Source organism: Petromyzon marinus, chromosome 59 (genome assembly GCF_048934315.1).
Source record: "Petromyzon marinus isolate PM22_M1 ecotype Great Lakes invasive population chromosome 59, UKy_Petmar_22M1.pri1.0, whole genome shotgun sequence".
NCBI lineage: Eukaryota > Metazoa > Chordata > Hyperoartia > Petromyzontiformes > Petromyzontidae > Petromyzon > Petromyzon marinus.
The window spans coordinates 16,577,570-16,592,808 of record NC_133725.1 but is presented as its reverse complement, the minus strand read 5'-3'; the positions used below and the strand labels follow the sequence as shown (position 1 = coordinate 16,592,808).

The 15,239-nt window shown below is 43.5% G+C and overlaps 2 long non-coding RNA genes across 2 annotated transcripts; both read right to left on the bottom strand.

Moving 5' to 3' along the window:
- Nucleotides 1-538: 538 nt before the first annotated feature.
- On the bottom strand, nucleotides 539-10,339 carry LOC142905899 (uncharacterized). Its single transcript, XR_012929911.1, has 2 exons — nucleotides 9,605-10,339; nucleotides 539-1,589 (listed from the first exon to the last, which is right to left on the bottom strand). It is a non-coding gene; the product is annotated as an uncharacterized LOC142905899 (long non-coding RNA).
- Nucleotides 10,340-11,450: 1,111 nt separating this feature from the next.
- On the bottom strand, nucleotides 11,451-14,609 carry LOC142905900 (uncharacterized). The gene is made up of 2 exons (XR_012929912.1): nucleotides 14,374-14,609; nucleotides 11,451-13,515 (listed from the first exon to the last, which is right to left on the bottom strand). It is a non-coding gene; the product is annotated as an uncharacterized LOC142905900 (long non-coding RNA).
- Nucleotides 14,610-15,239: the final 630 nt, after the last annotated feature.

Genomic DNA, 15,239 nt, shown 5'->3' with positions numbered 1-15,239 from the left:
TGTTTTTCAAAAAAAGCATATTTTTACCGAAAAAGCCAATGAGTATATTTTTACCTGTCACAGGTGTGACATCTATATAATAGTAGGTTTCTAACAACATAGTATGTATATAAAAACATGCGTGTATTCGAATGCAACGTTGTGTCAAAATTTCAAAGCAATCGGTGAAGAACTTTCGGAGATTTAAGATTTTGAACAAACGAACATTTACATTTTTATTTATATAGATTGTTATTCTGTTTATTTGCTTCCCGTATGAATAGAGATTACTTAAATACAGTTTTTTTTTCAATCACTGCAACTTTATAGTCAAGACAATAATGCTCGTAGAGTAATACCCCGATGTATGTCTTCCCCCTTTTTACGTCGTTTGGCAAATACGTGGTAACGTGATGATTAACACCGCCGCTTGATTGATTTGCGTCGCATCAAGACACATCTACGTCGCTGACAGCATCACCGTGCGTCCTTTCTCGTTGTTGTCAGTGTGAATTCATGAATTAAGAAAATTACGACAGAGACAAGCAGACACAATGTCTCCATTTATCACCACAATTTATTTAGATTCACACTATCAGACTGGAGAGGTGACCGAGTGGTTCAGAGGTCCACAGTGGTGAGATGTTAACTTCCTCGCCTGGTAATGCAGGAGGTCGTGGGTTTGACCCCGACCCTGATGCATGTATTTTTTTGGAATTTTAGTGTCTCTCTCCCCGTGGTTGCATGGACTTTTCTCCAATTCCTCCGTTTTTTTTTTCTCTCTCCACATTTACAAGCGCGCGTTTAGAGTATTTAGCCGCTCAAAATTTCCACGTGATAAGCCACTTTGTCGAATTATTGTTTGGGACCAGGTCACTTCTGAAAAAGAGCTACATAGCTCAGTGGGCCTTACCTGGTAAAATCAAACATCGTTTATAGGTTGAAAATAGTTGATGGGTCCCGAGAACTCAGCCAGTACTGCTGCGATCATGAGTGTGAATCAGGGCAGTGAGCAGGATGATCTCATCCCGCTCGAAAAAAGGATACAAACTAAGCCTCATTGTGTTACGTTCATGTTTTACACTTGGTACGGTTAAATCCCATCTCTGAGCATTATAAATATAATTTTTGACTGTTACATGACAAAAAAAAATTCTCCAGCAGGGTGCGTGTGAAGATGCTGCCTCCTCGTGTGCTGATTGAGACATTGCCAAAACCGGTCCAGAGTTTGCTTGTATTGAACCAAAGTTGCTGCAATTATTAAATTCCTAGATGGTCGTGATACTTAAGCGATGTGTAAAACTAAACGTTTACATTGTTATGCAGAGGGACAGATATATGAAACGAAGCTTCTTAATGTTTTGACTTGTAATCTCCACAATAAAAACATAATTATTGTGTTATATGTATTACTGTATACAATTATGCGTTCAATTAGTACCCATATCGAACAGAGAGGGTCCTCGCCTCTACACATTTGGCAGTTTACCACCATTGCTTCAAGCGATGTTGGCTCTGCTGATGAGACACTGCATGTCGAAAACGCTCCAGAGGCTGCTTGTGTTGAACTTACAATGCTGTGGGTTGTGCAGTCGCAGAAGGTCACGTGTCTGATGGGATGTGTAAACAAAAAAACATTTAGACAAATGAAGCAACTGTTGTGTCAACCTATTTATGGTGTGGATAAAATGGCTACTTGATATATCAGATACATATTCTTAGCTCTTTCGGTAAAGTCACGTTGAAGGGAAACAATAAAATATATATAAAACAATAAAAATTCTCACGACGTTTCGACCATAACACAAACGGTCGTCATCAGGTGTGTCGGTTTGCATAAATGTATTTTTAAACGGTGTATTTATTTATTTATAACAAAAAACGTCAGCGCCACGCGCAGCGATTTGGCAGTTTATTTAGGACTAGTCCATCTATGTTCTGAAAAGAGGAGGGGGGAGACGAAAAATTAATGTATGCTGTCTGAAAGCCACTGTAAGCGTGAACAATCAATTAAGACCTGAAATGGTTTATCAAATCTTTCCAATGACATCAGATACAGTCGTGGTATCTCCTTCCGAGGGATATTTTGTAACACGAGGCGATGGTGATGACGTTATTCTGCTCTGTGAGCGTTCTGAATGGATTATTAATCTCATGATAGTTAAATATGTTTGGAGGAAGAAATAACAGAAAGATTAATCAGATTGGTCTGAGTAATGTCATATTAAAGTGTGTATTACAGATGCGATGCGTCCCATCCTCAAAGTAAGTGTAGTGATATTTATATTCATAATAACAATTATTCTTATTAATAGAGTGCCCTTTTCGCCCAGGCTTATCGGAGTGCTTCAGACAAGATAAGTGACGTACATCAACAACAACCGCCGTTCGCTACTAAGTGGCGGTGGCGGAACTCCAATGGCTGGTTGTGGAATAGGGGTTATGATGAGAGATGTATCTTAGGCGAATAGATTGGATGACCTATATCTAAATCACCCGGTATGTGCTCGATTTCGCTAGGCCTTAGAAGCTCGGCAGAGTTGAGCGTGGATATACTGTAGCCTGGATGTATGACTGATTAATTGCCAGCACGCACAAAGACGGTGCCGTAGCCAGCGTGAGCAGGAAAGGACAGTGCAGAAAAATCCATTGTTGTTCTGCAGTCCCCCCCCCCCCCTCCATCTGCACCAACGCACTACTGACCAGCGTGGTGAAGTATGGTCATATATACCTCACGACCCGCAAGACTTTGGGAGGCCCTCATCCAGCAGTGGATTGATAAATTCTGGGCTGTTTATGTACATGCACATCTGGATTAGGGGTTGCAGTGTGGGGTAAGTATCTGCATTTGGGCTTAATGGTGGGGGTTATGACTGGGGATTATACAGGTAGGAACAACAGGTTCCACACACGAAAAAGATGGCAAGCTACCCTTTTTAGATGTCCTAATTAAAAGGAGACCTGATGGTTCAATGAGCCACTCTGTCTACAGGAAAGTTACCCATATGGATGCTCACTTAAAACCGGATTCCCACCACCATCCATCCCAGAAGAATTCCCTCATCAAGACTCTATACCATAGAGCCCAATGCATTTCCGACCAGGAACACATTGCCAGTGAACTCAAGCACGTACACCAAGCTCTCAAGGCTAATGGTTACTCCGACTACACAATCCGCAAAACCATCACTCCAACCATGAAGTAGGATCCTCTTGACGAGCCATTCAAAACCATCACCTTACCCTACATTGCGGGGGTCACAAAAAATATCTCCAAAATCCTGAATAAACACAAGATCCAGGTCCGATTCAACACAGTACATAAAATCCGTGATCTGGTTCCGTCTGTAAAAGATGTGTTCCAGACATACAGTACCCGGGCGTCTACAAACTAAGTTGCCTCTGTGGAAGCAGCTACATTGGAGAAACCAAACGACATATCTCAGACCGCATCCGTGAACATAAAGCAGACTTGAAACACGGTAGGACGAACACCTCAGCCGTGGCAGATCACTTTTATTATTCAGTGGGCTCACATGACATTGACTTCTCCAAGACGGAGGTTCTCTGCAAGCCACCTGGCTACCATGAGAGATCCGTTCATGAGGCTATCCACATATACAAACACAGAGACAATTTCAACCGAGAAGATGGATTCCGGCTTAGTAACCATTGGAAAGACGTTATAAACCATTTCGGTTTTTGATTGATTGTATTTTACGGTGACTTTCAGACTGCAATCCATTTGCTGGCATTGCCTCTTAGTACCTTTCACACGACGGTCAATAGTTTAGTTTATAGCATTTTGTATAATAATAAATAGTATAACAGTGTAATGTTAAATATAATTGATAAGGCAATATATAGTACCGTAATTGTATAGTGAATATACAGCAGTGTGGTATACAGTAGGGTTAGTAGAATAATACATAGTGTAATACTACAAGTCTAATATTTTATAGTCTAAAGTATAGGGTAGTGTATAGTAACGCATTGTATAATTCAAGGGTGGGGTTTGTCTATGTATACGATATCATACAATGTAGTTTAGATTGGAAGGTATAATATTGTAATGTATAGTAGTCTAGTTTGTAGCATAGTTATAACGCAACACAGGACAGAGCAGCGCACCGTGGCTGTTTCCCCCTCTTCCCCCCCCCCTCCTCCGTTCCGAACATAGATAGACTCGTCCGTCTGAACCAAGCTCGTCGCTCTCCGTGGTGTTAATCCCTCATACTAACATCATGCTAATCCCCCAGTTACATGCTAATTTACTGTTGATATGTAAACTCCTCTCCCCCCCTCCTCCGTTCCGTACATAGATGAACTCGTCCGTCTGAACAAAACTCGTCGCTCTCCGTGGTGCTCATCCATCACACCAACATCATGCTCATCCCCCAGTTACATGCTAATTCATATGTAAACTCCTTTGTCAAGACGCTCTGTTCCTCCCACACAGCTTAAAAGACGCTTCCAAGCTTGGCAGGGTTCACTCAAGCGCTGTCTGCCGGACAGTCCTGTTTCTTCACCTGAGGAAGGCTACTTGTGTTGTGGCCGAAACGCCGTGAGAATTTTATTCTGCTATTATTTGTATTATTTTATCTCCATTCTACGTGACTTTACCGAAAGAACCCATAAGAGATTCCACACTGCCCACCAGGGATTATTTGTCTATCTGTCTGTCGTGCATAGCCGGAATTACATCCGCATAATTTGACTGCCATCTAGCGGGTAATGACAGTTTTGTGCTCTATAACAGTCAAGTATGGCTAATGATTCTGAGCACATACGTACATCATCAAACACTTGCATCAGTGACTTCAAACTTTATTTGACTGCAGGAATTCATATTATTTGGTTCTTTCGGTAAAGTCACGTAGATGGAAAATAAAAAAAATGTTTCATAAGAGCCAAAAACTTGGAGTGCATAATGTCAGCAGTATTAGTTCAATACAAAGCAAGCTATGGGCTCGCTTCGACATTCAGTGTCTCATCAGCAGTCAGGCTTGCCCCAACCATCGTTGGTGAATCGCAAGATACTAAAGATGCTAATAAGCAAAGACGCCCCACCCCCGATAACTTCAAGATAATGGGTCCGAGTTTTCACGCAAAATGGTATAGTGTACTGTAATGTATTCTGATATAAAGTACACATTACTCAATTGGGATTATACATAGCCACCCCCTACTGTGAAAACTGGCAGGACCCTCCTGAAAAAGAGCCACGAGGCTCACTCAGTGAGGCAGCGGCGGCCCTGGACCCGCTGCTGCCAGCAATCGGCGCCCCCCAAACCCCAGGGGCAGATCGAGGCTGAGTTTTTTGGTAAACTGGGAAACATTTTGCCCCTATTTTCCGTCCAATATTAATTATTTATTTAAAGAGGTATAATTAATCGGTTTGTCCGTCCGTCTGTCCAATTAATCAATTGTCAGAAATGTTGAGAAATTAATTACAGGTTTTTTTTCCTCGAATTTGGCACCCCACTTAACTTTACGCCCTAGACGACCGCCTAGATAGCCTACATGGACGTGTCGCGCCTGCAGTGAGGCTTTCCTGGGTAAACGAGCCTCATAATTCTATATTTAAAGCTTTAGTGACTGCTAGGATCCATACTCTTTGGTTCTATTGGGTAAAGTCACGTAGGTGAAAATAAAATAACAAAAAATCACAACGTTTCAGCCACAACACAAGCGGCCTTCATCAGGTGAAGAGACGAGACTGTCTGGAGGACAGCGCTGGAGTGGAAGAAGCCACGCTTAGAGCACGACCTGTAAGCTGTGTGAGAAGAAAAAGACCAAGCGCCTTGACAAAGGAAATAGCATATAATTTAGCATTGAAATGGCTCATTGAAATAGCTAAGTTAAAGTATACACATCTGCAGAGGGAGCCCTTGACAAAGGAATTAGCATCGAATTTAGCATTGAAATAGCTGAGTGATTAGCTTGTAACTGGTCACAGAAATAGCTATGTTAAAGTTAGAGCATATACATTCACCGAGGCACCTAGTACTCATCAAACAGGAGAATTTAGCGAAACACAACCACGCTCAGACATCGGACCTGTGTGCGAGCAAACAAGGTGTTCTGATAAAGAAATTAGCATAAAAATTAGCATTTGATTGGCGGATTTTAGGAAAGAGGTGGTGTACGTGCCGGTGGACTTGCAGTTTGGCGCGGGGGGGGGGGGGGGGGGAAGGGGGGAGGGGGAGTTTACCTATTGATGGTGTGAAAAGGGGGAATTTATAAGAGCTGCGAAAGTTTGGGGTACCACTACTTGAAAAAATATACTGTACCATTGAAATTAGTTTAATGTTTAGTTCGATTTAGAACATCTTTCCAATGGTTGCTTAATTTGAAACCATCCTCTCGGTTGAAATTGTGTCTGTGTTTGTAGATCTGAAATGCTTCATGAACAAATCTCTGATAAAAGCCCGTGGGTTTGCAAAGAACCTTGGTATCGGAGAAACTTATATCGTGATCCCCTACAGCGTTGTAACAGTGATCAGCCACGGCAGAAGAATTCGTTTTGCCGTGTTTCAAATCTGATTTGTGCTCGCGAATTCGGTCAGAGACATGTCGCTTTGTCTCACCGATGTAGCAATCACCGCAGGTACAACTCAATTTGTAAACCCCGGGGTACTGTAAATCAGGAATGACATCCTTCACGGATGGGATCAGATCACGAATTTTGTGTACTGTATTGAGCCGGACCTGGATCTTGTGTTTGTTTAGAATTTTGGAAATCTTTTTAGTAACGCCTGCTATATATGGAAGTGTGATGGTTTTGACCGGAGTATCAAGTGGTTGTTTCTGTATGGAGGGAGAGACAGCTTGGCGGATGGTACGGTCAGAGTAACCATTCCTTTTGAGGGCCAGGTGTACATGTTTTAATTCACTGGTCAGGTTGTGTTGGTCCGAAATGCAATGAACCCAATGGTATAAAGTTTTGATGAGATAATTCTTTTGGGCTGGGTGGTGGTGGGAATCAGGTTTCAAGTAGGAATCTGTGTGGGTGGGTTTCCTGTAGACAGAATGCCCCAATGAGCCATCAGGTCTCCTCTCAAACAGAACATCGAAGAATGGTAGCTTGCCATCTTTCTCCACTTCCATGGTGAATTTGATGGCGGGATGTCTGGAATTGATGGGGTGTAGGAAAAGGTTCAAAGCTGGGAGGCTTTGTGGCCAAATGACGAAAGTGTCATCCACATATCTCTTCCCCTGGGAAGGTCTGAGGGTGGAAGTCTGGATGGCGTCTGATTCAAATTTCTCCATGAAAATATTGGCTATCACTGGTGACAAGGGGGAACCCATGGGGGTACCCTCATTTTGTTTGTAGAAGGAGCCATTCCAAGTAAAGTAGGTATTGTTGAGGCAGTGCCTAACCAGTGCAGGTGTATCGGCGTCTAGTCCATGTTGGACCAAATTTTCAATTATTTCAATGGTATCAGGTACTGGGACCTTGGTGAACAAAGAGACCACATCGAAGCTGACAAGGATATCGTCAGGGGACAGTACAACGTCTTTGACCATAGAGACCAATTGGGCTGAGTTAAGTACTGCTGAGGTGGTCTTGTCAGTGAAAGGCAGCAAGGAATATGACAGAAAACGGGCTAGTCTATAGGTAGGGGAGTTGATCGTGGATACGATGGGTCGTAGTAGGAGCCTTCTTTATGGATCTTGGGAAGACCATAGAATCTAGGGAGTCTTGCAGCAGAAGGTTTTAGGGAGGGACGTTTAGTTGGGTCGATTAGGGAGGTCGAACTTGTGATGATCTTGTTGGTTTTCATCGCTAGGCTATTGGTAGGGTAATTTTTAATTTTTGAGTAACTTCCATCGTTGAGCAGATTCTGGATTTTGTTGTTGTATGAATCTTTATCCATAATTACAGTAGCGTTGCCTTTATCGGCTGAGAGGATGACTATATCACTTCTGTTTTTTTTTAATTCGCGAGTTCAGAGCATTCATTTTTGCTGATGTTACTAATGGGTTTCTTAGCATTCTTAAGAATAGGGGCTATTTCAGCTCTCACAACATCTGCTTGGATGTGTCCCACGCCTTTGAGGGCTACATCGACCTGAGAGATGATATCATCTACTGGTATGTGTTTTGGGGTGACAGCAAAATTCAGTCCCCTAGCCAGTACTGTTTTCAGATTGTCCGAAATCGGCGTGCTACTCTGATTAATGACGATTTTGTTGACGTCGAGTTTTGTTATATGTGGAACTGGGTTCTTCTTTAATAGCTGGTTGAATTTAGAAATCAGGTTAGCTTTACATTTGACTGACAGTGAATCAGCAGAAGCAGTCATGTTGTCTATGTGATTTCAATCCGCACCAACCGGCATGTGCACCCGCATGTACACCACCTCTACACCGTTCATCATGCTAAGTCGGCCAATCAAATGCTAATTTTTATGCTAATTCCTTTGTCAAGGCACCTTGTTTCCTCGCACACAGCTTAACGGTCGCGGTCTGAGCGTGGCTGTGTTTCACTCCAGCGCTGTCCTCGAGACAGCCTGGTTCCTTCACCTGATGAAGGCCGCTTGTGTTGTGGCTGAAACGTCGTGATTTTTGTTGTTTTATTATTTACCTACGTGACTTTACTGAATAGAACCAAAGAGTATGGATCCTTGCAGTCACGAAAGCTTTAAATCTAGAATTGATAACCTCTACGGGGAGGGCTTTCACCTATCTGTTAGAGCTTTAAACAGACAACGGGACAAGAAGTCACAGCTCATCGAGACTCTGACCTTCCTCAAAAGATGCCGCGATCACAAGGTAATACCCATCGCTTTCACACTCATTTCTGCTGTATCTTCTCCAAATTCTAAACAGATTCTGTTTAAGGCCAGCCTATCTTAAATCTCAGAGAGGATAAGGCTACACCGATTTGAACTCGATACTTTAGACAGGACTCTCCTACAAGCTAATTTAATGTTAACACAAAAAATGTCACCTTCTGATTGGAATCACATAGACAACATGACTGCTTCTTCTGCTGATTCACTGTCAGTCAAATGTAAAGCTAACCTAATTTCTTTCTGATTGAGAGGGGGTCAAATATATAACATTTTTGACATGCGTTTTTTCTGGATTTTGTTGTTGTTATTCTGTCTCTCACTGTTCAAATAAACCTACCATTAAAATTATAGACTGATAATTTCTTTACCAGTGGGCAAACGTACAAAATCAGCAGGGGATCAAATACTTTTTTCCCTCACTGTATATATAAATAAATAGTGCATATTTAGTGTATTATTGAGTGCATGTTTACGTGCTCTAACCCAAATATCCCGATTATGGACTCAAAAAACCGCTGGGAGACTTCTCACTCAGACCCGTAGCAAGACGATATCGCCCCAATATTCAAATTGTTCAAATATCCCCTGACTGAGTCCAGGATCAATTTAAAGATCATACTCGGCATTCTGAAGGTCCTCCGTGGTCTGACAATGATCACGTTGCCATGTTTACGCTTCTTATAAATATTTTTGCCCGTTGAATCAATCACCAAACCCAAGTGACGGTAATGTTACGGTAAAAAAAATCTCAGTGGGTGACCTCTGGGCAGAGCATGACCTTGCAAACAGACGACCAATCGAGTGAAATAAACATGGGAAACGCACCTCGATGAACAGGCTGACTTCCCTGTGTGTTTGGACAAACTCATTCATCACAGGCAAAACGAACATGTCCCGAATGCCCACGTCCTTCAGGAACTGCATCTGGAGGTGTTGGCACACCAATTGCATCACCTAGCAAAAGAGGAAAACAGCAGGAACGACGTGAATACATCATCGCCATGCAGCAGTCTACGCCCGTCAATTTCTCACAGCGGTAATAAGGTCCTTAGGTGTCTGGGAGCACAAGGCAGGTGCAGGTGGGTGAGTCATAATTTCCATCCCTGACGCCAAAACTTATTTCAGGCTGTGCAAGAGATAATGACATGGGTTAATTGTCACACAAGCCACTTAGAAAGCTGCCATGCTGTTAATGGTTAGTAAACTGAACTCACAGACCAGAGGTCGCTAAATGGGCACACCACAGTTAGCTGATCGGCAAGTCACGTGTGATCCAGCAAAGTGTGGCTTTCAGCCGGCTCTTCCAACACATCTGGTCAACGTGGAAAAGTAGAATATGGGACCTTCCTGGTGTGGACTAATCAGTTTCAAAGACAATGCATATATTATCAGAGCATGTTTCCATGTTCACCACAAGTACGTGGTTAATCCAGACAGGATTCCTTGAATGAGGATTCTGTTTGGTGTTTTAACATCTTGACACCTGTTGTATTGCCAGAATGGGTAAAACCTATTGCTAAATGGAAAATTAGACCAAATACTCGTAAAGAGTTCGCTCTCATGAAGGTCTTTTCACCAGCGGTTGTGTGACCAAGCAATTGCAGAGCTGCACTTTTATATAAGTCAGGTCAGAGCCAGATACACATTGGAGGATAAACATCCCACGGTGGCTGGGCAATTGTTGTGCAATAATGTCAGGTCAAACTTACTTAGGATATTTACAGGTGCGTTTTATTCATGCCGTATATATTAATGCACACATTGTGTAGTGGTATTATTATTAAACTCACCTTTAATGACGATGACCATAAACATGATTAAGAGTGTGACTATTAATGAATGTGCGACTGTACGATATGGACGCAGCGGAGGGGCCCCCCACGGTGGTTGGCACCTCACGTGCACAGAGCGAGGCAGGCAGAGCCAGAGGGGGGGGGGGGGTGGCGTTGCCTAGGCGACGTTGGCGTCCTCGCGGTCTACTCCACGGTCAAGCTGCGTGTCACTTGGTGACCCCCCCACCGCCTCTTACTGGACACCTGTGAGTGAGAGCTTGATAGCGCTTCGGATTTTGATTCCGAGTACAGTGTGCACAGCACCTGTACGGCGAATCCTCGTTTAACGCAGTAGATGCGTTCCTGAAAAGTGCCGCGTTAAGCGAAAACTATTTCCCCCGTAATGAATGTCCAAGCGCAGTCAGAATTGGGTTACAAACAACTTGAGGGGACGCCGCCGCGTTACCGTCTCGTCTCGCTCAACCGCGCAGCTCAAGAAAGTAGTTCGGCGTCGACCGCTCACAAGTCGCCTTATGGCGGTGCGCGTTCCCTAAATGAAGGCAGCCGCGTTATAGCGTGAACACACGGGACAGACCCAGTTGTCGTGTGCGGGTCAACTCCCTGAGATAAACTTGCTGCCGACTTCATGCGTTGTATACGCCCAGTGCTCAGCCAATTGTTGTGAGCGTCGCTCCTCTGCCCTCTGTTGTTAATGGAGGGAGACTGCACCCAACTGCCAAGTATCATCCTTCGCGAGCCTCTTCAAAATGCTCATCTTGACACCGCTGGAAGCAGTCATCGGCCTTGACCTCACCCCGCTTGCACCAATCGCACAACATCACAGCGTTGACTCTCAACTGTTACTTGTGTAGAGGGGGTCAGATTGTCCAGACATTCGGTTGATACTAATAGGGTTTATTTGCCAGTATTGTAGATTATTTGAATTACATTTGTTTGGGCGTCAGGGTGGTGCAGTGGTCACGCCCGTGCATGGCATCTTCTGAAGGAGTGCCTGGTTTCACTTTCCTAATTCTGGTCCCTTTCTCTGCAAGGGTTTACTCCCATAGCAAAACAACAACAAACACATACAATGTAACTGGTACTACCCAAACATTTGGGATTGTTTTTGTTATGCTGCCTTGCCCAAAATGGCATTTGGTGATAAAAACATTTTGGCAGGAATTGATGCACTAATGCAATTTGAACTCTTATATATTTTTATTTCATGACTTGCTTAGCGTTCATATTCTTGGTTGTTTCGGTAAAGTCACGTAAATAGAAAACAAGAAATAAAATTCAAATTAAATTAAAAATAAAATAACAAATAAAAAATACATTTAAAATAATAAAAGCAAAAAACCTAGGACGTTTCAATCGCAACACAAGCGGTCTTTATTTTATTGTTTTTTGTTTTCTATTTACGTGACTTTACCGAAAGAACCAAGAATATACATTCCTGCAGTCACGAAAGTTAAGTCAAAATTTGCTTCGCGTTCCTTTACTTTGCCCTCCCATCTGTTTGTACTGTTGTTTGTTGTTGTAACTTTCTGACTCGCCCCGACTGGACATCTGTGAAAAAAGAGCTTCATAGCTCATCAGATTCGTCCAGCCTAATTAAAGATTCTGATTCGGACATTAACTGACCCAGTTTTCGCGTGGAGATCACGGCCAGGATGCGGAACAAAGGGACCACCGGTCACACTCACGTGGAATGCCTAGGGCATTGCACAGCATTTAAATGGACTAGTTTCGTGAGATTTAGTGGTGGCTTAGGGAAGGCCTTTATTCAACAATGTATATCATGTATATCATGGCCGATAAGAATTTTTATAGTCATACACCATAGCCCACGATTTCCTGCACCGTTCATTCACTTGAGGAGACTGCACATGGTGGAGATGGATGACCCTCGGTATCCTGTCCCAAAGTGATTCCAGTGGTTCAGGTAGTGGAAGAGTTGCTAGAGCTTCTGGCTCTTGCCGAAGCCTTGTGACTTTGGGATGAGAGCGTGGTAGGATGAGTGAAGCGTGGAGCTAAAGCTCCTGGAACATCCTGTACCCAAACAACACCAAACATTCAAAATCTTACAATGCTGCTGTTCCAGCACGAACAACATAACAATGAACAACATTTTCACAAATTCAACGTAATGCAGGAAATTGAGAGGCTCGAGGTTAATTTCAATGTCAGAGCACCGAGCCAATGCCATTGAGGTCCTCCGTTCAAAATTCAGTGAGCCATCTATCAACAAACGTTCCTGCGAATTGAGGGCAGGAATGCTGTGGTCTGAACTTGGTCACCAATGGCTGCACAGTAAACATCATGTCAAATGTGTTTTTGATCACTGAAGCATATCCCAGCTCTGAGGGTTTGAATTCCATTTGACGTGTAATGAATTATCTTCAGCTTGGATTTCTGGTAAAGCACATCAGTGGCAACTTGTCTCTGAACCAGGAGTTCCTTGTTCGACAAACTGTGTTTCTGGAACATTCAAGCATCCTCAAGTGCCGTGGATAAGTAAGAGTTTTATCGTTCCACTATTGTTTTGTGCACCGTATCAGCTTTAACAGGATTTGCCCAAAAAGCCTTAGCAAGGAAGGATGAGTCTTTGTAAGTTAGCAAATAGAGAGGGTGGAGACCTCAGCATGTAGACATCTCAACCACAACTCTACCTGGTCTCTGTTATTTATTTAATGAGCCAGCCCTTGCCACACTGAGGTTATACGAATGAACCTTGCATGCCACAGACAGGGCAGTGAACGGCAGTTGCTGCTATTGTTTTGGTTGTTTGTAGTTTTTTCTTACCCAGCGATGGCAAGCTCGTACTCCGAGTGCCCATAGAAGGAGGCTGGGTCAAAGATGACGGGCCCTTCATTAATCTCTGCAGCGGTTCCCAGTCCATAGGTCACCGTGGAGCAGTGCTGGAACCACCTCTACGTCCCGGAAAAAATCCCCCAACCGAAGCTGCACACCACGCAAAAAACAACACCACTTTATTCATGATAACGTTGTTTTCGAGTTAGATCGCATAAATTTACAAGCATCGTACACCCACCTCCAATTTCCATTAGGCAATTGCCAGAAGTCAGAACGCTTCTGGCAATTGCTTGATGATGCTGGTTGTAATCACCAGCGAAAGGTCGTACTCGTTTGAAAATGTTCTGCGTTTCCTCTCTAACACACCAGAGTGCCGAGCACTAACATAAATGGCACGTTCTGTTCATGTCAGAAACATTACTAATGGGCTGTGTTGGGTGGATGTGGGTGTACGACGCATTTACACTTACGCGATCTAAGCCAAAAAAAACTTTATCATGAATAATATTGGTCGCGAAAGCCTGCGTGTGAAACACCACTTTACCTTTAAAGTCACCTCGAAAACCCACTGCGATCAAATGGGTTTCCCATATGGCTGTGCACATGATGAGCTACACTGCTGCATGTATTAACTCTTTAATGCTCCGAGATGACTGCAAGTTGCGGGGTGCATCCCGTTCACCGCTGAATCTCGTGTACGTCATCGGAACGTAATAGGAAGTAAATATTAAATAACTTTATCGGTACCGTGGATCCCACAAGGCCGTGCGGGAAGGTGTGTAGCACAGTTTGGTACCAGCTATAATAGAGTGCTGTCCTGTCGCTACGGTGCTCTGCGGCGAGTACAATGTCTTTAAAAACAACGGCGCTATGCCTCTCTAAATAAAATTACCGCTGAACCGCTTGCGCGTTCCGAGATTCGGTGGTGAACGAGACCCATCCTGAAATGAGCAGTCGTCTCGGAACAGGAAAGGGTTAAGGGCGAGAGTGAAACAGCTTACGAACCTGAAGCCGAGACCAGAGCTCGCGGGTTTCCCGTTCACCGTAGTCCTTCTCTATCATGTCCAGCTGAAGCTGCAGTCGCTGCCGTGAGAAGAACGTCACCCAGTCCTCCTGCCACTCATTCAGCTGGTGGCATTAATATGGTTTTATTACGGACATTTGAAAACATAAGCAAATAATACCTACTTTATTTGGCCAATCCTTGACCTAAAACAGTGATATTCACTCATTTTCGGAGGGGGGCCACTTTCGCGAATAAGACATTATCAGTGAAAGAGCCATCTCACATTTGAAACCATTGGGGGGTTTGACAGCATGATGGGGTGTTTTCACTTGTGTGTATTGTCGGGGACTGCACGTCAGGGGTCGCAGTAAAAAGGACACCAGGGACTGCCACCGGCCCGCGGGCCTTGCAATGAAGAACACGGACTTAAGATGTCACCCAGAAACGTTGAATTTTACGTACAAATGGCTGGGTAATTCTTAAGACATAATTCGACACTCATGTTATGTACCGATTATCATGCTGTAGTCTTTGAACATCTCATTTCAGCCACCAATTGATATCCTCATAAAAAATTACAACAGCATTGATCCTAACGATAGGTTCTGCGCTTAATTCCCGCACCTCCGTTTAGCACGGTTGGCTATGTACGGTGGAAAGGAAGTTCAACATACATTCATACAAGTCTGTCAAACCCGGCTGAGTGTAATTGGTAATTAGCGAAAACATAACTGATTATGTGAACACTGGTTATGAAAGATCGATCTCTGAGGGAACTTCAGTGACATCTGGTGATGTCAGTTGTAACTGTGTGCCCTGTTATCAATGGTACAACTGTGTGCAATGGAAGAAAATATATGCATTT